Source organism: Mytilus galloprovincialis, chromosome 11, assembly GCF_965363235.1.
Source record: "Mytilus galloprovincialis chromosome 11, xbMytGall1.hap1.1, whole genome shotgun sequence".
Lineage (NCBI taxonomy): Eukaryota > Metazoa > Mollusca > Bivalvia > Mytilida > Mytilidae > Mytilus > Mytilus galloprovincialis.
In genome coordinates this window covers 39,217,314-39,238,584 of record NC_134848.1, presented here as the reverse complement: position 1 = coordinate 39,238,584, position 21,271 = coordinate 39,217,314, and positions in this window count along the sequence as shown.

Below are 21,271 nucleotides of genomic sequence, written 5' to 3'. Positions count from 1 at the left end.
GTCAACATTAGGGTCCAAAATTAAACTAAGTTTGATTTTAACAAATTTAATTCTTGAGCTTTGATATATGCTGAATCTAAACATGTACTTAGATTATTGATTATGGGCCCAGTTTACAAGTTGGTCCAAATCAGGATTCAAAATTATTATATTAAGTTTTGTGCAATAGCAAGAAATTTTCAATTGCACAGTATCCAGCAATAGCAAAAAATCTTCAATTGTACAGTATTGTGCAATAGCAAGAAATTTTCAATTGCTCAGTATTGTTCAATAGCAAGTATTATGGCATTGGTTGTAATAGTATTGGCAGATCTCATTTCTATTGATGATATTTGACCCCATTCCCTCAGTCATGGTCCATGGAATGCCATTTTTATTTCCACCAAAACACGATGGTACATGCGTCAATGAAGCAATGTAATTTTCGTGGTGAAGTTTGTTTCATAGAAACTAAACAAAAAGTCGACTATATTGTGTGTAGGACTACATGTATTTCCTGTATTGTTTATCTAACCTTGGCCGCTTATTCTTGTAAATGTTGTAAAGCTTTATATGTTAAGGAATGGTTATTAAAGGAGACTGACATATTAGTGAAAGATGAAAAATGGTTACTTTACATGGTTTTAAAACCACTATAACGACCAGGTTGTGCCATTAATCAATTGTTAACAAACTTGCTCATTCACACTTCTTTATTGGTAATAATACGACTAACTGTTGTTCATATTGGTGTGACTGATACCCAACAACATAACTAAGACATTTAGCATTCAGATTTCCAGTTAATAACTAGTTCTCATCGGTGTATGTTCCGAAAGCGAGCTAATTGATTGTCTATATTGGAGTTTGTTGGTGGGTACGTTTCACAGACCCCACAAATATTCACTCTGTTATAGTTTTTGTTGAGCCTGCAACTTTTGTTGCAGAAAGCTCGACATAGGGATAGTGATCCGGTGGTGGCGTTAGCTAACTGTTTAAATTTGTGAAGGTGGAAGACCTGGATGCTTCATACTTTGTATATAGATGCCTCATGTTACGAAGTTTCTGTCAGTCACATGTCAAATGTCCTTGACCTCATTGTCATGGTTCAGTGACTTCTTGAAAAAAACTTCATATTTTTTGTAATGTTGAATTCTCTCTTAATATAAGTAATAGGATAATTATATTTGGTATGTGCGTACCTTGCAAGGTCCTCGTGCCCTTCGGACAGTTTTCACTTTACCTCGACTTTATTTCATGGATCAGTGAACAAGGTGAAGTTTTGGTGGTCAAGTCCACATCTCAGATACTATAAGCAATAGGGCTAGTATATTCGGTGTATGGAAGGACTGTAAGGTGTCATCTGACCTTGACCTCATTTTCATGGTTCAGTGGTTATAGTTAAGTTTTTGTGTTTTGGGCTGTTTTTCTCATACTTTATCCAATAGGTACACTATATTTGTTGTATGGTATGATTATAGGGTGTACATGTCTAGCGGGCAGATGTCATCTGCCTCATTTCATTGTTCAGTTGTCAAAGTTAAGTTTTTGAGTTTTGGTCTCTTCATCTAATACTACATTGTATCAGCCATAGGTAAACTATATTTGGTGTATAGAAATATTTTATGATCTATAAGTCAGTGGCGCAGGTTTTGTTTGACCTTGACCTCATTTTCACTGTCTACTGATAACGAAGTGTTAAGATTTGGTGTTTTGGTCTATTTTTCTTAAACTATAAGTAATAGGTCAACTGTAATTGTTGTATGGAAGCATTGTTAGCTACATGTATATGTCTGCCTGGCATGGTTCATCTGACCTTGACCTCATTATCATGGTTCATTGGTCTTTATTTAGGTATCTTGGTTAATGTTAAGTTTATGTGACAGTATTAATAAAGCTTTATACTTAGCACTATCAACATAATATCAATGATTAATAAAGAAGGCGAGACATTTCAGCGTGTGCACTCTTGTTGTCTTTAACAATGGATTTCTACCAAACTAGGACATGCAGAAGCTTGTTTATGATAAGATGGTATCTAGAAGTAAACTTTGTGAAAATAAAATTCCATTTCTTCCGTATTTTACTTATAAATGCACGTAGTTTTTCTGCGGGAAAACATTACCTTCACCCTGTGGTCAAAGTTTTGTTTCGCCTTGCTGGAGTTAAAAAGCGAGGCGGGTATGCTTTTGTCGGCGACGGCGTCAACAATGTATTAGTTTGTGATTAGGTCTAGTTTATGGTGAACCACAAGTGGTAGGTCAATCATATTTGGTATGCAGTTGTATAATATTAAAAAGAAGATGTGGTATGATTGCCAATGAGCATACCACATAGTCCGCTATAAAAGGCCCCGATAAGACTAATGTAAAACAATTCAAACGAGAAAACTTATATTGCCACATCTCATTTCCATGGGGGATTATTTGGCCCTGCTCCCTCAGTCATGGTCTATTGACTTAAAAACTTTTGCTTATTTTATATGTATTATTTTGTGATTAGGTCAGTTTATTGGGCACCACAAGTGGTAGGTCAATGATATTTGGTATGCAGTTATTTCAGCATTGGCATATCTCATTTGCATGGACATAATTAGGCTCCGCCCCCTTAGTCATGGTCTATTCACTTTGAATTTTTTTCTTGTTTGTCATGTATTCGTTTGTAGATTAGGTCAGTTCAAGGTGAACCATTAGTGGTACGCCAATGTTGATTGGAGTTTGTTTAGCCATGTTTCATTGACTTGGAATATTTGCATAACTTGTGTAAGATGTTAAAGCATTGCTATTTTTATTTCAACATTTTCGTATCGAAATTAAAAAAGGCGACACATATCTCTGAGGAACAGCTTATTAAAACTTTAATAACTTTCTTAAACTATCCTTGGTCCTTGTTGGTTTGTGCCAAACTTGGACAAAAGCTTGTCTATGTCGTATGATCATAAGAAAGTATCCAGAGGTAAATTTTGTAAAACGATAAATCAATTTTGTTCGTATTTTACTTTAAATGGACTTGGATTTTCTGCCAGGAAACGAAAAATTGTTACCTTTCTTGTACTATTTTTGATTCGTTCCAAACTTGGACAGAAGCTTGTTAATGATTAAAAGCTTGTATCTTGAAGGAAATTTTGTACCTGTGTATCTGTATTTTACTTGTAAATGGACCAGTTAACAGTACGTCCAGTCTGCAGCTAAAGTTTACAAACATTTATTAGATTCATTTACTATCCTGGATTTTTACCTAACTTGGACAGAAGCTTCTTACAATCAAAAGATAGTATCAAGCGGTATATTTTTATTGATTCTTTTCCTCATTTTTGTTGACCCTTCAATTTACAGCAGAAGTAGGCGAGACACTGGGTTCTGCGGAACCCTTACAAATTTTTAGGTCTTGTCCTCTAGTTCATATTGGAGCGTTTTATGCTGTTTTGTGTACTCATCTCGCTGTTGTTGTATGTTATGATTGCATGTTGTACTTTTTCGTTGGAGTTTATTTGATGGTTGTACTCGGAAGCCTTTAAAAGCCTGTAATGTTTTACTTATACATGTTATACAAATTGTGACCTGAATGGACAGTTGTCTCATTGGTAATCTAGTCACATTTTTTTTCATATCTATGAGCATTTAATGTGGTATACAAAGTCAGTTTTAAAAGCGGGGGACTTTCTATACTAACTGGACTGAGTACTTTTAAAAACGATGCACAAATATTAAAATTATCGACTGATCTCGGCCGAGCTAATATTGGTAAAAAAAGTCCCAGTTTAAAAGAAACCGTTGTTTGTTTCCTTGATTTAAGTACTGTATTCTGGTCTATATGTTCGATGATATGACTTCTCTGTACGTCATTTTTTTTCGATGTAGACCTTTGTGTTGGAGTTGACATGATGATGGTTAAAAGAAGAAAGAGTATAAGTGCTAGTTCTCCCACTCTATATGAAAGTCACAATTTGTAAACCTAGTAAACCATTAAAGGCCAAACGGACGGCTGTTGATACAAACGTTTGGCTGCCGCTATAATGCAAGCCTTAAAAATCCACAGAAAATGACTAGTGTAAAACCTTCAAAACCTGGTACACCCACATTTCGCTAGTTCAGTGATAAGCTCTTGGAAGCCTCCCGAATTATTTTTCATAATTAATCAAATGTTTGTTACTGAAAACACAGAATTTAAACTGGAAGTACATAAACAAAGAATATGATATCAGTAGCGTATCCAAAGAGGGGGTGGGGTGTTAAAACACTTATTTTTGCCATTTTTTTCTGCATTTGAATGTGGACAAACAGTTAGACCCCCCCCCCACCCAAAAAAAAAAAAATACACACATTTTAAAATGGGTGGGATAGGTATGACTTGCAACTCTTTATAATAGATAAAAAGCAATGCCAAAGGTCAAGTAATTCCGTCCATGTACAGGTTAACGAATTTAACGAATTTTGTGTACATTGGTTGTGAATATCCCTTATACACCCCTTAAAAGTAACAAGTGCTTGCTTGCTAATACAAAGATGTGACGTAATATCATAACAATGGCCTTGACTTTAAGCGTTGCAGTTTGTAAACAATGCTGGAGACGTACGATTTTATTCTCAAATGTGCATGATTTATGTTGTACAACCTGCAAAGGCAGTCTGGATCAATTTAGGAATAACATTTGTGAATTCCAAAATGTAAGTCAATATATTATTTTGTTATTAAAATCTCTTTTCTGGAAGGGAAAGCGTAATATGGTGTTTCAAATCAAGTAATGCAATGAATCAAATTTGTAGAATATAGGATACAGCAGATATATCTTTAATGTTTTCAATCTAAATGTTATATTATGTGTTCAAATATACGAAATAATATTTTCAACATCATTATCAAGTAGGAACAACCCGAAAATACAGCCACAAAAAGCAATATACAACGTCATTCAGCAACCATTTTTGCATCCCAGGTAAAAATCGGATAAAATGGCTCCCATTGAGAATCTTGGATGACAACAATTTTTATAAAATAAATTTGTATTCAAAATCGTGAAATAAATGGCTGAAACGATTCCCAAATGACGAACAGGGTTCTCGAAAATATGTAAACAAACCTTTTTTTGGTCAGTTTCTATTTATTTTTGCTACAAAGGATTCCCCCGTCTGAACATGCGATGCGAGGGTTAAAAAAAAAGTGATTTTTGACAAATAAATAACCAAAAACTGATACTTACTGAACTAAATTTTGTCAACAACTTCTTGATGCTTGTCCGTTAACGAGTTCTGTGCCATAGGGCCAATTTATTGGCCTCGGTAATATCTGAAAAATGCCACAAGGCCAATATTTTGGCCCTTAATTGGTAAAAATATCTATCATTATTTTTAAACAAATACGACGTTATGTCTTTCAAAAATGTTAAAAATACGTTGATTTAATAATTACAGTTAAATTTAAATAATTTAACGGTTTTATTTCGTATACTGTGAACAGTAGTTTGACGTTGACGTTTATTACGTCACTTTCACAACAACAACAACAGGTACCCGCGCTGAAACAAACAAAACGTTAGAACTTAGAGTACTGTCACATCTTGACAATTGTAGTCATATGAAACTTCAAATTTAAAAGAAAAGTTGATAACAGACTTAAATACTATAGGTTTTATTGTAAAACAAGTGTAAGAAAAATTAATCCGTAATACTATCATAATCTTCGTACGTGTACTGCTATCAAATAATTATCTATATGTTATAAAATCATGAAACGAAAAGTAGGGATTATCGGGCAAAAATTGAAAAATGAAGAGTAACGAATTACTACTTGTTAGGACTGCGCACATTGCAAGTGCAAGGGAGAATCCGTGAAGAACGAATGTAAACAAACGTATACATACTTCAATGTAAATAATAAAAAGATTTTGAAGGAACAAATTAAATACACCAAATCATTTAGCAATATGTTAAAAGGAAAAAAGTTTGACAGAAAATGTTTTAAAAAAATATGGCTTTATCAATTCATTTATTTTTCATATGCTCCACGTGCTATGTGTTGATTGTTTATCAATGCCATAAACCAGTAAACTTCGGCAACACACCCGAAAGTAACTTGCAATCAACAAGCAATCAATGAAATATTATTTGTCGACAATACGCTATAGATTTGTAATAAATGTAAAAAACGTTCATACTTGAATTATTTCTTTATATACATGTAGCATCCATTAGTTCAATAATTTTAATAACCTGTTATTGCAATACACTCGTTTCATGTAAAATTCAATATCAAGTCTAAAAAATACACTGATACGATTTATAGCATTTTTTTTTTTTCAATTGGAATGTTTATTGCATACTTAAAAAAATGTCTGACCAGCATTTACAATTGCAAGTAATTCTATTAGCATTTTCTGTGCATTTGCAAAATTGACATTTTCCCCAAATACCATTAACATTGTGAAATAGGAAAACTACGGAAAAATGCACGAATATGAAAGTCGACCAAGAATTTATGACGTCAAATGGAGAGTTGCGTAATACTGCAAATATGGCAAATATGGCAACTCATTGGTTCCGGTTTTTTTTCCGCCGGAAGAAATTCAAAGTGCTGAAGACCCCGAATTTACTGTCGAAAGTGGTGTAAAGAATATGCCTGCAATAGCATATTTTATGCTCATGTTTACAACTTATCTTATGAAGAAGGTAGTTCTTGAAACAAACAAGTAAAAATATTCGCTCTTTTTGCAGTTCTGTTTTCATGAAACTGATACAATGTTATTGATAGAGTGTATCTATTTTGTCATACTAAAAACATGGAGGTAATTGAGTTGGCTCATGGCTTTGCTTATCCTATATATATATGTAGATATCAGTATAAATTGAATAGAAACAGTTTAGTAAAGCTTCCGTCTGCATGTGAATTTCCTAAAATCTTATCTAATGATTCTTTCACCTCAACTTCACAAATTCCAACCAAAAAAATAATAAAGAAATATAAGCTCAATTTCCCGATGATCAAAAGAACTAATGTAGTCAATGTACAACCTTTAGAAGAAGTGGAGTGAAAAGTCTAGAGGAACTATCATAGTAAATACAACCAAAGGCATTATTGAAAAATGTTTCAGTATGTCAATATGATAAGTTAATGAAGTGAGGTTTACTTTTTTTTGGGGGGGTGGGGGGGGGGGAGTTGGGTGAGAGTGAGGGTGTGCGTATCATGAACGTTAACTGTAAGTGTATGATAAAGATCGTGTGTTACTACTCTTTGTTTGCGACTGAACACAATTAAGGATCGTTGAAGTCCAATTCTTATCTTGCTGCCGAAAATGATGTTATACTATAAACATCTCAGAAATTCAATATTTCTTTTTGAATTAACAAAAGCCATTTATTTGAATGCAACAACATATTCCCGTTTTTTTTTTCATTTCTTAATTGGATTAGTGAGAAACTCCTTTATATTTTAAAACATTAAGTATGAATTATTTATAGATACCCACGAATCCCGCTCCAAGTAGAATAAAACAACACAAAAACACCAAACACATATTTACCAAAAAATCATCAAAATCTTGGCAAAATGTTTTTAATTTCATGAACATAACATTAACGGACCGGAATGTTAACAGACAATTGCAAATTATGATGCGGTTAGCAGAATTATTACCTCTGAATATCTAACTTCGGATATTTTTTTCTCGCGGTATTACAAAACGTAAAGTTTCAGGCAGAAACGATACCACTTATGACCCATCGGTAAAGTTTAAGCCGATTCTTGATTCGTTTAACATGCTATCTAAATATCTGTATACACCTGAAAGAAACCTAACGATTGATTGACCAGTCTTTGATTGGAACACGTGCACGCTCAGTAATGACACAATATATACCATCAAAAAGCCTCAAATTTGGCATTAAATTTTGGATGCTGGTTGAATATATTTCCGGTCATCTCATTCATAGTACTGTTTACAGAGGCCGTAACTTTGATCATGTGCCTGATGGGGAACTTCAAAGAAGTTAAAAGTCTTCTGATTGCTAGTTGTTTATTTAATAAAAGATACCAAGTGCTTTGCGATAGTTTTTTTTCCTAGTCTATCACTAGCATTAAAACTGCTTGTAAGAAGGACATTTATGACTGGAACTTTGAGAAGTAACATGCTCCAAAGAATTAAAAAAACAACATGAATAACGTCCGGATGACTCTGTATTTATGAGAAGACGAGAAACATTGCTTTCAATGTACATACAGACAAAACGAACGGAAACAAGTTTGCTTAGTGTCCAAATTTGCAAACCAGGAGTTTCACCACATGGCAAACCAACCGCTATAGAAAGTTTTAGCAAAACTATGGGAGAATTCGATCGGAATGATATGTTCACAGCCTTTGTACCACATCTGCTTTAATTCAACATTGAAGTATTTACCACATCTCCTTTTATTCATCATTGACGTATTTACCACATCTCCTTCTATTCATCACTGACGTATTTACCACATCTCCTTTTATTTATCAAGACGAAGAATGAATAGAACGAAACTATGCAATGTCTTATAATCAGACAAAGATGAAAAGATGTGGAAGAAATTTATTGTTAACCTAGTAATCTTTTTCTAAGATTTATGATAAATTTGTACATGTTTTATAAAAAAAAAAATCAATTAACCCTCGTCCACTATGACGCCTCCAGTTTGTTCATGAGCTAGTTAAATGTGTTATTAGTTGTCGAGAAACTGGCCCCCTAAAAAATGCAATTAACTTTATCAAATAACACTTTTTAAAAATTTAATGTAATATTTCCCGCGGAAGGTCGGTGGTTCTATAAATTAGGCACTCTGACTTTCCTCCAACCAAAAAAAATAAATTGCAAGACGAAGAATGAATAGAACGAAACTATGCAATGTCTTGTAATCAGGGAACGAAATTCTAATTTACGGCGAATTCAAAGCATTATATTAATTTTACATCTATATAAGTGCGTTTTATCAGCTGTTGCATAATGTAATTATATCACGAGTGAAAATGAAGACCACAGTTACGAAAAAAGTACAAAACAAGAAATTAAAAATAAACTAGAGAAGACAAGATAGTTCATAGTTCATAATTATCTCATTCTAGTAGAATTTTACATTTCTTTGAATTTCAACTGGATTTTTCATAAATTTACTACGTGTATATCCTTTTTTTCTTGTGTTTTTTATTAGCTTACAATCATGTAAAAAAAAACCACGTAAGCATTGATATATAAACCAACTAATAAAAAATAAAACGAGATGTGGTAAACATGTCAAAGATGAATAAAAGTAGATGTGGTAAATACGTCAATGATAAATAAAAGGAGATGTGGTAAATACGTCAGTGATGAATAGAAGGAGATGTGGTAAATACGTCAATGATGAATAAAAGGAGATGTGGTAAATACTTCAATGTTGAATAAAAGCAGATGTGGTAAACACGTCAAAGATGAATAAAAGGAGATGTGGTAAATGCGTTAATGATGAGTAAAAAGGGATGTGGTAAACACGTCAAAGATGACATAAAGGAGATGTGGTAAATACGTAAATGGTGAATAGAAGGAGATGTGGTAAATACGTCAATGAATAAAAGGAGATGTAGTAAATACGTCAATGAATAAAAGGAGATGTGGTAAATAAGTTAAATTGAATGATGAATAAAAGGAGATCTAGTAAATTTATACTCCAATGATGAATAAAAGGAGATTTGGTTAATACGTCAATGATGAATAGAAGGAGATGTGGTAAATACGTCAATGATAAATAAAAGGAGATGTGGTAAATACGTCAGTGATGACTAGACGGAGATGTGGTAAATAAGTCAATGATAAATAAAATGAGATGTGGTAAATAAGTCAATGATAAATAAAATGAGATGTGGTAAATACGTCAATGATGAAGAAAAGGAGATGTGGTAAATACGTCAATGATGAATAAAAGAAGATGTGGTAAATTTATACGTCAATGATGAATAAAAGTAGATGTGGTAAATACGTCCATGAAAGGACAATCAAATGGTTAGACACCTTGCCCATTATTCTGTCATATTTTTTTTTGAAACTATCAACTTTTCTAACTTGCATTGTTTTGTTAGTTTACTGTTGTTTTTTGCAATATTTTCTTTTTCTTTTTATGCTCCAATATTCAACTAATTTCTATATTACTAATGATTATTGCTCCTCCCTCTAAAGATACGCAACAATCCACAATCGCCACAGCGTGCAATAATTAAATAGTATGTGTCCTATGCATTGAAAAAGAGTAGCAATAGCTGACGAAAGCAGTAGGAACGTCAACGTTGGAAATCGGAAACTATCGATGACGTCGTAATATTGTTACGTTTGTAACGTCTTGGTAATTTTGAATTTAGGTCTTGGCATTGAAAGGGTTAAAAAAACACGATGACGTCATCGGATTGACCACGACGTTTCGCGGAAAAAATGCAAATGACGGTAACTGGTAACTGACGGTAACTGGTCGTCGACCAGTACAGGTAAATAAAAATGATTTTGTCGCTGTAAGTATTTAAATGGGAAAACGTGGAGAAAAGTCAAATTATATGTTCGAGCTAAAAAATTATTAGAAGTAATTTAGAATGCACATGAAAAAGTCATTACGTAAATGTATGTGTTAACTTCAGTTATTCTTGATATGTTCATAATTTAAACAAACTGTTAACAAAATTTAGAATTTTTAAAATATTAAGGCTTTTCTACCTCAGGAATAGATGAATGTAGGACCGGTGAATAGAAATACCACGAAGGACTTCTAAGTACACTACGAAGAAAGTTTTTGCACTAAGGACACTTAAACGATATTTTAAGACCCCAAAGAACATGGATTTCAGTTGATATGAGCATAGCCAAATACTATTTTATATTCTTAAAAGAGAATATAAATCATAACTGTCTTCTATAAATAAAGGCAACAGTAGTTTACCGCTGTTCAAAACTCATAAATCCATGGACATAAAACAAAATCGGGGTAACAAACTAAAACCGAGGGAAACGCATTAAATATAAGAGGAGAACAACGACACAACACTAAAATGTAACACACACAGAAACGGACCAAACATCAGACAAAATCCCACGAGAATAACAAATATAACATCAAAACCAAATACATGAATTGGGGATAGACAATATAGATATCTTTATTACAGATGAATACCATTTAATTTTATAATGTAATAAGCAAAGTGATGTAATAAGTATAATTCACAATGTGGGAAAACTTAATGTTTATGACCTCTTCTGTAGCAATTTTTCTACAATTTTTTCAAATTTCAATTGTATCAAAACTACAGATATAATGAATAATAGCCATTTTGTACATATACCAAGAGGACACATGATGGAAAGCATAATTATTTAATGTTACATTGCATGTACAAGATAAAGGGTACTTAGATTACTCACTTGCTTTTCTATGATGTGCTAGTGTTCTTTTCCTAGAAAATGTTCTAACCAACCTATAAATTCCAAAATACCTTGTGTTGAGTGTACTTAATTTGGTCCATATTTTTATTTGTTTTAACCAATAACTATATTAATAAACTTGTATTTAGGAAATCAATACTAGCACTGCATGCAATAATCTTATATCTATCAGTCATCAAATTGGCAAATATAAGAGTACAAAGATAAAGGCTGTGGATTTTCTATAAAATTTCCATATGTTTAGCATTGAATCAACGCTAAGGTACATACACCTTAATACTTAAGTTAACTTAATCATATGACACTAAAGCCCGTTCTGTCATTATGAAGAGATGCTAAAGAACTGGACAAATGTGGAAATATATGATTTTAAGATTTGGAAATAAATGAAGTTGGTGTCACAAATGGTATGCCTGCTTGTATTTGAAATATTATATAAATATATATAATGCTCATATACATGATAATTAATGGTTGTTTTACTTCGCTTGGTTATAGCATTTAATAAAAACCTTCGTATTCTATTTTCGGCATCAAATAAAATATATAATAGAATACATATATTTTATATAATATAAAAAACAAGGACAATGAAGATTTTTTTTTATATACAACAAAAATCAGCGAAAGGAGATGTGGTATGGCTGTCAATGAGACACCTATCCACAAAAGATAAAAATGAAGTAGATGTCAGAAATAAATAGGTTATACTAAACTCTAAAAAAAAATGTGTTTAGGGCCTAAACATCAATCTAAAAATATTTATATACGTGTTATGCATTTGTAAACATTGATTGGTTGCTTGTTGGTTGCTTTACGCATTTGTTAACTAGTTCTTATCCTAATTATATGTTCCTCTCATAAACGTGTTAAGGAAAGTGTTTAAAATTTAAAAATGTTTAACCCTATATGTATTTGACATGACAACATGTTTTGGTACTGCCTCTTATCAACAGAAATAAAACATTCTCACTTAATCACACCAGAACTTAGATGAGACTAAAACCTCATTAAAACTCAATATATTTATTTTTATTAACATGAGTTTAGTGTCCCATAAAACACAATAAATCATCATATATAAAGGGGCTAAGGCAGCAAAGATGGCCAATAGAATTTTTTGCATTTGCCCGTGTTCTATCCATTTAAAAACCTTGCTGTGAGGCATGGTTCCTGGTATCAGAAAAATGAATGAAATATTGGCCACTGGACGTTAAGCAACCAAAAATCAATCCTCACCTCTCCGTGAAGAGTTCACAATTATTTGTCTTTAAAAATTAAAAGGTTAAAAAAATCGAAAAAAATAAGAGTTGAAAATACGCTATTACATAGAAGTAAAAAATTATAGGCATGCAGAAACAATCAAACGAAGAATAAAAAACAGAACAATTTGAAATACCATATACACGTTTAATCCAGCCCGTTTAATCAGTATACAAACGGACCCTTATTTTTCTACCTGTGACTTTTTTCGGTTTACCTATTTAGATACTAGAAGCAACAACATCATTTATATTTACCTGTAATTGATAACAATGTAGAGATATTCAAATCTATTAAGGGGACGGGATAAACAATTACTAATTGCTATTTTTAAAACCTAAGCAGACTCTGAAAAACAAAAATTGTTTGTTTCACCCTCAGCTGCCACTATATGTACTGCTAGGATTGAAAGAAAAAAATCGTTTACGACTTGTGTCCGAAACAATTGTCCTGGAAAAAATCTATACCCCCCCGAAAATCAAAATGACTGCTGCCTAAGGCCACTAGTGCTTTTAGGTCTTTTATCATGCAGTGAATACACAATTTTAAAAAATTCTCAAAAATGTTCACCTGTATGAAAAATTATTTCATATTTTTCTACACCTGATTCATCCCTCAGTTCGGGAAAGTATTTTTCTGTCCAATCACACCGTTGAGATACATTGACTTAGGTTGTTACACAATAGAGAAACATAAATTCTGGAATGGAAATACTACCGTGCCACCTAAAATACATAGTAGATATAAATATTATTTCCTCTTATATGATGTTTCCAAAGACCCTTCACAAATGAAGGGGTAAAGAAAAGAAGTGCTTATTTGAAGATATAGATATTAACCTATATGAAAACGAATCTTCTTCACAAATGTAGAACGCTTCCATCCATGGATTAAAACCCTTGATATATTCTATTATGATCACATGGGAAATAATGATAAATTTGTCATTAAATGTTACGATGTAATGACAACTTAGTCCGACCCTTACAATAGCAACTAGAGGCTCTCAAGAGCCTGTGTCGCTCACCTGCATCTACTGATGCTTTTGAAGTTGTGTAAAATAAGGCTAACATTGCAAATTAATCCATAAAACTTGTCCCACCCAGATCCTCCCTTATTTGATGTTGAATAAGTGGCCAGTGGTATCAATAACCAGGAAGTGAAAATTTCAAACAATCTGTTGGCAAATTGTATGGTCTTTGACTTTCTAATGCGAAGCAAAGTCCCGCTAGTCTGAAAAACAACGTCTTGTCTACTGAGGTGCTTGCCAGCATCAAATTCAGCCAAAGTGGGGGCAAATAAATTTGACTTTCTGAAAAAGGAGGAAAATGTAAACCAAGCATGCCGCCCAAAAACTAATATGTATAATAACAAGCATGCCGCCCAAAAACTAATATGTATAATAATACTCGGATGAGCCGCCATCTTTATGTCCACCGGAAGCATTCCCAAATTCCCCATTTTGAAATTCGCTATCACATCGTTGTATACATGTACTTGGTGCTGATGCCGTCTCCGCGAATTCTGCATTAATATCGTGCGAAAAAGTATTTAACAACATTCAACAACAGCTTCTTCTGTCCAATAGGAATATTAGTCTCTACTAAATCGCCTGCTTCGATGAGAGATAACGCTTCCATACTGTTAAAACCAACCTCTAAGACAGCATCGGCTGTTGCTTCTGTCAGTTTAATAACACTGGCCCATGCCTTAACTTTATCAAACGATTGTCTTTCGGCTGTTGTCATATACGTAACGTCCTCGTCGTCCTCAGACATTATGAATATATAAAAATAAAACTAATTTCATCACATTTTAACAATTCCTTTACATTTATGTCTCTTTAGTTAAGGGAGTCCTAATTTAGTGGATTCTGGTTCTTCTCGCAATTGGTGGTGTCAGATCTTCCATTTGAGGTGCAGAGAGTTCCAGGGATGATTCCTTGTTGAAACTTTCAGTTTCTGATGACTAGGAATGTGCATTGATCATGTTCATTGAATAGGAAAGATGTCTTCAATGGATCTTAACAAATCAATTATAGGTACTGGAAGATCAAAGGACGGAGTATTGTCTAGCGTCTGGGTTAGTTGTGTTGTTGTGGTTGAATCCTGTTGTGATTAAGTAATTGGTAAATATTGCGGTTTCTGTTGTTTGCTTGTGTAAATCATATTGACCACAACGTGAAATGGTCCAGACACTGTCCAGAATACTGGTAAATAAAAAAAAAACATGTATATTCATTGAAAAGCATTTGTATAAGCTATTAGTCAACCTCATACGTATATATCAATTTTTCCCGCGTTTTTTTAAAAAGATGACGTAATAATGCATAGTACTGTTATCATGTAATAATGCATATTGCAGTAATTGCGTAATATTGATAATTGACTTATTGCGTAATATTGCATATTATAAGTTTGATGCAATACTGTTTTATTTGATTAATTGTAATATATGCATTCTGTAGTAAATAAAGACGTGATAATGGGATATACGCAATAGTGCTATGTAATGAAGTATGATATGCAACTGTAGTGTCAAATAAAAGAAAAGCAGTGCTGCAAATGCTAACGAGCAAAATGGGTGCAACACGTACTTAAAACAATGTTTAATATGAGAAATTAGCATATTAATTAGTACATTGTTTACGGCTTGTTTTCACTCGACCTTTTTTTGTCTTGTTTGCATAAAGATAATTATATGGCCTTGATATTTATCGATATGAATTGAGATAACCGGGCTGAAAGGCAACACTATTCAAAATGGTTTGTTTTATGTTAATGTATTGATTTTTTTCTTTCTGAACGTTTCTTAATAATTTTAGTTTTGGCTTATAGGAGAAAAAACAAGTAAATATATATTTTTATTATTATTAAAAGCAACATTCCACTGACATCAATAAGGAACTGTTGTATAGTTGTCCTTGAGCACTCTTTTATCGAACACGATTCTATAGTTCTTTTCCTCCACACATGTGATGATATCACTGGATTTGACGTTTCTTCTAATTTTGTACTCGTCGGTCACTGTTATCGATTTCATTCTTCCCTTAACCATCTCTTTTACTATTTCAAAGTTCAGTTCTAGTGAATTCTTATAGTTCAACGTGATGCCACTTATTTTACAACATGTTTGGTTTTCAGCTTTGTCAGGTTTTGTTAATTTGGACGCATAGTTCTTCACTTACAAAAACTTAAATTTTATTGTTTGGTAGCTCATCAGTCAAATCACCCAAATAATCTCCAGGCATCGGTCGCCAATCGCCTGGTTTTGAAGCAATATATAATTGAATCTGTGTCGCAATAGAGTGATCGGTCACCTAGGTGTTCAAGGTATTTGTACAACTGTAGTCGAGCTTGAGCCGTAGTGTATGCAGCAATTACTACATTAGTTTTTCTTGATTCTTCAACAAATTCTTTATTTATCCATTGAATACGAACCATCTCTTCTGATACAAAACTAAAATCTTTTACTTCCTGTCCTTCGCTTGTCAGTATGTCGTCTTTGGCAGGTTCAAACGTTGTCCAAATTTACCCCAGAAGCTTGAAAAGAAATAAAGTCATATTTAATTATCAAATATTCATTAATGTTTTTATATTTCAAGTATGGTTGTATGTGTTTAATGTTGGTGTTGTGTGTTTTATTTCTAACTTATTATTATAATATTAACGGTACCAATTTTCTTGCACCAGATGCGCATTTCGACAATACATGTCTCGTCAGTGATGCTCGTAGCCAAAATATTTGAAATCCAAAGCTTATATAAAAGATGAAGAGCTATAATCCAAAAGGTCCAAAAAGTATAGCCAAATCAGTGAAAGGAATCGGAGCTTTGCATGAGGGAGATACATTCTTTTATTAATAATAATTTCTAATATTTTGTAACAGCAAATTTTAATAACACAAAAAATCCGCATGTTCATGCCAGTACCGAAGTACTGGCTACTGGGCTGGTGATACCCTCGGGGACTTATAGTCCACCAGCAGAGGCATCGACCCAGTGGTAGTAATAAAATTAACGGTACCAATTTTCTTGCACCAGATGCGCATTTCGACAATTTAAAGATATAAAATTCTTAACCTATTTAATATCAATTTTGCAATTTGTCGTAAACCTTGATTCTCTTTAATGTTTTTTCTCGTCCAGCCAGATTCCCTCCTTTTCGAAATAGTTCTTTATATATGTGCGTTTATCTTGGTCAGTCAAACACCTTGTTTAATCTTCAAAAACGTATTTATGTAAGATTCCACTTTCTTTGGTATCAGGATTGTACTGTGATACCACACTTCATATACTTCTGTTATTGAATATCCTTTTGATACAGCTTTTTTTTATTTCATCGGTTACCCAAGTTCCGACTATTGCTCTTTCCTCCTCAGTATGCTTACAGTCGTCAGTAAAACTGTTTTTCATACATGTATGACACCACCCAAACAAGAGCTTTCCATTGCATTTTAATGGCAAAACTGGTAAGAACAATCCTCTAGGTGGAACGATTTTACATTTGATTAGTCCCTCATATCTATTAATGTCTTCAAAATTCTCCGCACCCCAAGGGTGACTGGGGTATAGAAACATGGTCACTTGGTCTTCTCCCGACCCGCAGTAAAACGCTTGCCGAAGTGGGGCGTCCGTTTGGCTGTGCGGGATGTATCAAGTTCGCAGTCACGTCCGGTCAGAAGGGGGACGTTAAATCCAATGCCTCGAGTAAAAAGAGTGTCACGCTCTTGGCACGTTAAGAACCCTTGCAACAACTCTTTGAGGGGTCCGTAGGTGGCCTGTTGCAAGGCAAAATTTCTATCCCTATCCAATATATACCCTCATTTTCCAGTGGCAGTCCAAATTATCCCGACCATCAACCCAGATGGCCTCTATTGTATCAACCTATTGTATTTACTGTGAACTTGTTCTCGTCCTGAATATGCATGAAATATTTGCCACTGGACGTTAAGCAACCAACAATCAATCAATCAATCAATCAAAATTCTTCGTGATTATTTTGGGGTGACCCAATTGAATTTTCCCTGTTTTATTAATACAAGGATATAATGATGTTACATCATAATAATCTATTGTATCACCTTTTTTGGCCACGAGCATCACTGAAGAGACATGTATTATCGAAATGCGCATCTGGTGCAAGAAAATTGGTACAGTTAATTTTATTACTACCACTGGGTCGATGCCTCTGCTGGTGGACTATTAGTCCCCGAGGGTATCAGTAGCCAGTACTTCGGTACTGGCATGAAAATACGGATTTTTTTTTGTGTTATTAAATGTTGCTGTTACAAAATATTATAAACTATTATAGAATAAGGAATGTATCTCCCTCATGGAAAACTGATTCCTTTCACGGATTTGGCTATACTTTTGGACATTTTGGGTTATAGCTCTTCATCTTTTATATTAGCTTTGGATTTGAAATATTTTGGCCACGAGCATCACTGAAGAGACATGTATTGTCGAAATGCGCATCAGGTGCAAGAAAATTGGTACCGTTAATTTTATTACTACCCCTGGGTCGATGCCTCCGCTGGTGGACTATAGTTCCCGAGGGTATCACCAGCCCAGATAACTAAAGAAAACTTAAATACTCATCATATATAATCGTTAAATGCAGTGGATAATAGTTATATTTAGACGACACTCATCAAAACTATACCCGATAAAGCACACGTGAAAAACACTGTGCCCAATATTAATGGAAACACGGAGCATACCGTTAACGGAGTTGATTCCGGGAAAAATAAGTACTATGAAAAAGAGAAAAAAAAAAAAAAAAAATATTATGTAAGTGTAATCACAATAATTTATCAAATATATTTTGTGAAATGACTTGTGTTATGAATACAAATATTATGAAGAAATAATATCTTGCCAAATAGTGCTTCCCTTAACTATTAGGTAAGCTAACATGAGGGATACTAAGTTAAAGCTGTAAATGTAGTAAATTGCTACAGCAAATATGCCATAAGGATGTTGTTACGTTGGGAAAAAAACCAGAAAAAAATCAAATTACGAAGAAACGGTTCGCGTGCCTTACATCACTTTTTGGAATTTTGGATGCTCAATGCTGACACAGTTTCCAACATTTTCGAGACTCAATTTGCAGAATTTCACAATCCCCACAGGAACAGTTTTTGGCACAATTATCACAAGTGGGTTTGTTTCCTTCTTTTTTTTAGCAAGTTCTTCCAACTCAGTATCTTGCAAGAAATTACTGTTCAGAACCTGTCTTCTGCAAGTATTTGTTGTGAATACTGATTTGACTTCCTTGTTGACACTTTTTAAATTAAAGAGTTGTGCAGTAAAATTGCAACAGAGTTGGTATTGTCCCGGACCACTCTTCATATTTCCTGAACTAAATCCAGTATACTTCTCGGTGACCCGTAAAGTATGATGCTATGACATGCTACTACACCAATACCAATTCCTAATGCAGTGGTTGCAAATACCGTTTTAATATCACTAGACATTTGACACATAGCCTCTATTTTTTTCTTTTTATTTGTCAAACGTTTTAGAATGAAACTTTTCAACAAGAGAATTACACATTTGCACGTCACTTGTAGTGTATTTATACAATTTTGAAACTTCATTTCTTCTGTTGTCATACATCAATGTTTATTGTTGCTCTTGTTCGGAGACACTTTCAAAAAAAAAGTGTAATCTGTTTTAAAGTTCAGGATTTTCATGACCTGCTACTTTATCTTTATTTTCATTACATAGTTCTAAATTACCGTATAAAAACGCAAAAAACATGAAATTTGGTCAATTAATAACGAAGAAAATAGCGAGTCAAGTTTGATTATTTTTACCTATGGGAAATCCAATCAGCGCTATTTCCGGAAACACGGTTTCCTCACCACGTGATCTGATTTACCGGAAGTGACGTACAGTGCGGGCTACCCTTGATGATCAGTTTACATTGACCAAAAGAAATATATTATGGATGATAACAGCTATGCTAGTGATTTATCGCTGTCATTTCAAAGGCCATCATTTGAAAGCATTGAAGAAGTTGACCGGCCAATTGTAGCAGAAGATGACATTCAACCATATCAGTTTGAGCCCAAACTTTCTGATGGTAACAGCGACGATGATAAAGATAATGCTTCGCTGGACGGGGACGACGATATGGAACAGAGATCAGGAAATACAAACTGGTAAGTACATATTTGTACAATATAATTTGTAAAAGATTATTGGACAAGACTTGCTAAAACAATACACGAGATAGTAGCCAGATATGGGTGAAAATAAATAATAAACTAGCGGCTCGTGTCGCTGACCTTGGTCTATGTGCATATTAAACAGTAGACACAGATACATTCATGACAACATTGAGTTTTGATGATCGTGATGTGTTTGTATATCTAACTTTACTGAGCATTTTTGTTGCTACAATTATCTCTATCTTTAATGAACTTGGCCCAGTTATTACAGTGGAAAATATTTTATAAACATTTACAAAAATTTATGAAAATTGTTAAACATTAAATATAAAAGACAATAACTCCTAAAGGGGTCAATTGACAATTTTGGTCATGTTTGACTTATTTGTAGACCTTACTTTGCTGAACATTATTGCTATTTACAGTTGATCTCTATCTATAATAATATTCAAGATAATAACCAAAATCTGCAAAATTTCCTTAAAATTATTTATTCTGGGGCAGCAACCCAACAACGAGTTGTCTGTTTGTCGGAAAATTTCAGAGCAGATAGATCTTGACCTGATTAACAATTAGCTCACGTCAGATTTGCTGTTAATGCTTTGGGTGGCCTGTTGCAAGGCAAAATTTCTGTCCCTATCCAATATACCCTCATTTTCCAGTGGCAGTCCAAATTTCCCCGACCATCATCCTAGATGGCCTCTATTACAACAACCTACCTATTGTATTTATTATGAACTTGTTCTCGTCCTGAATATGCATGAACTATTTGCCACTGGACGTTAAGCAACCAACAATCAATCAATCTTAATGCTTTGGTTTCAGAGCTATAAGCCAAATCTACATTTTGCCCCTATGTTTTATTTTTAGCCATGGCGGTCATCTTGGTTGATTGGCAAGGTCATGCCACACATTTACACTAGATACCCCATTGATGATTGTGTGTAAGTTTGGTTAAATTTGGCCTGGTAGTTTCAGAGAAGAAGATTTTAACCCTTTCCTCCATAATGACGCCTTTCGATGCCCGGCCCGTGTAGCACCTCAGTTGAAATGCTAAGACTACGAAATGTCTGCATTAGACTTATCAAATTGGTATCCAATATGAAAAGGATATTCACAAGAACATCTGACTTAAATATATTTTATTTATTTTTCGCAATGCATTTTTATACTTTAAACATATTTTCAGCATATTTTTAGCATTTTATTGAAATATCCTATGCGAATCAAGTAAGCCAAAAAAATATTTGCATTGAGGAAATTAAAGGGTTAATTAACAGATCGACATATTTAAAAAAAAATATAAAAAAAATAAAATCAGATAAAAACATGTTTGACAAAGTGAGAAATATTTGTGAGAAACGATAAATCGATTTCTTTATACAAAAAGTAATGCTTATTGTTTTTTAAGGAGAAACAGGTATACAGCTTAT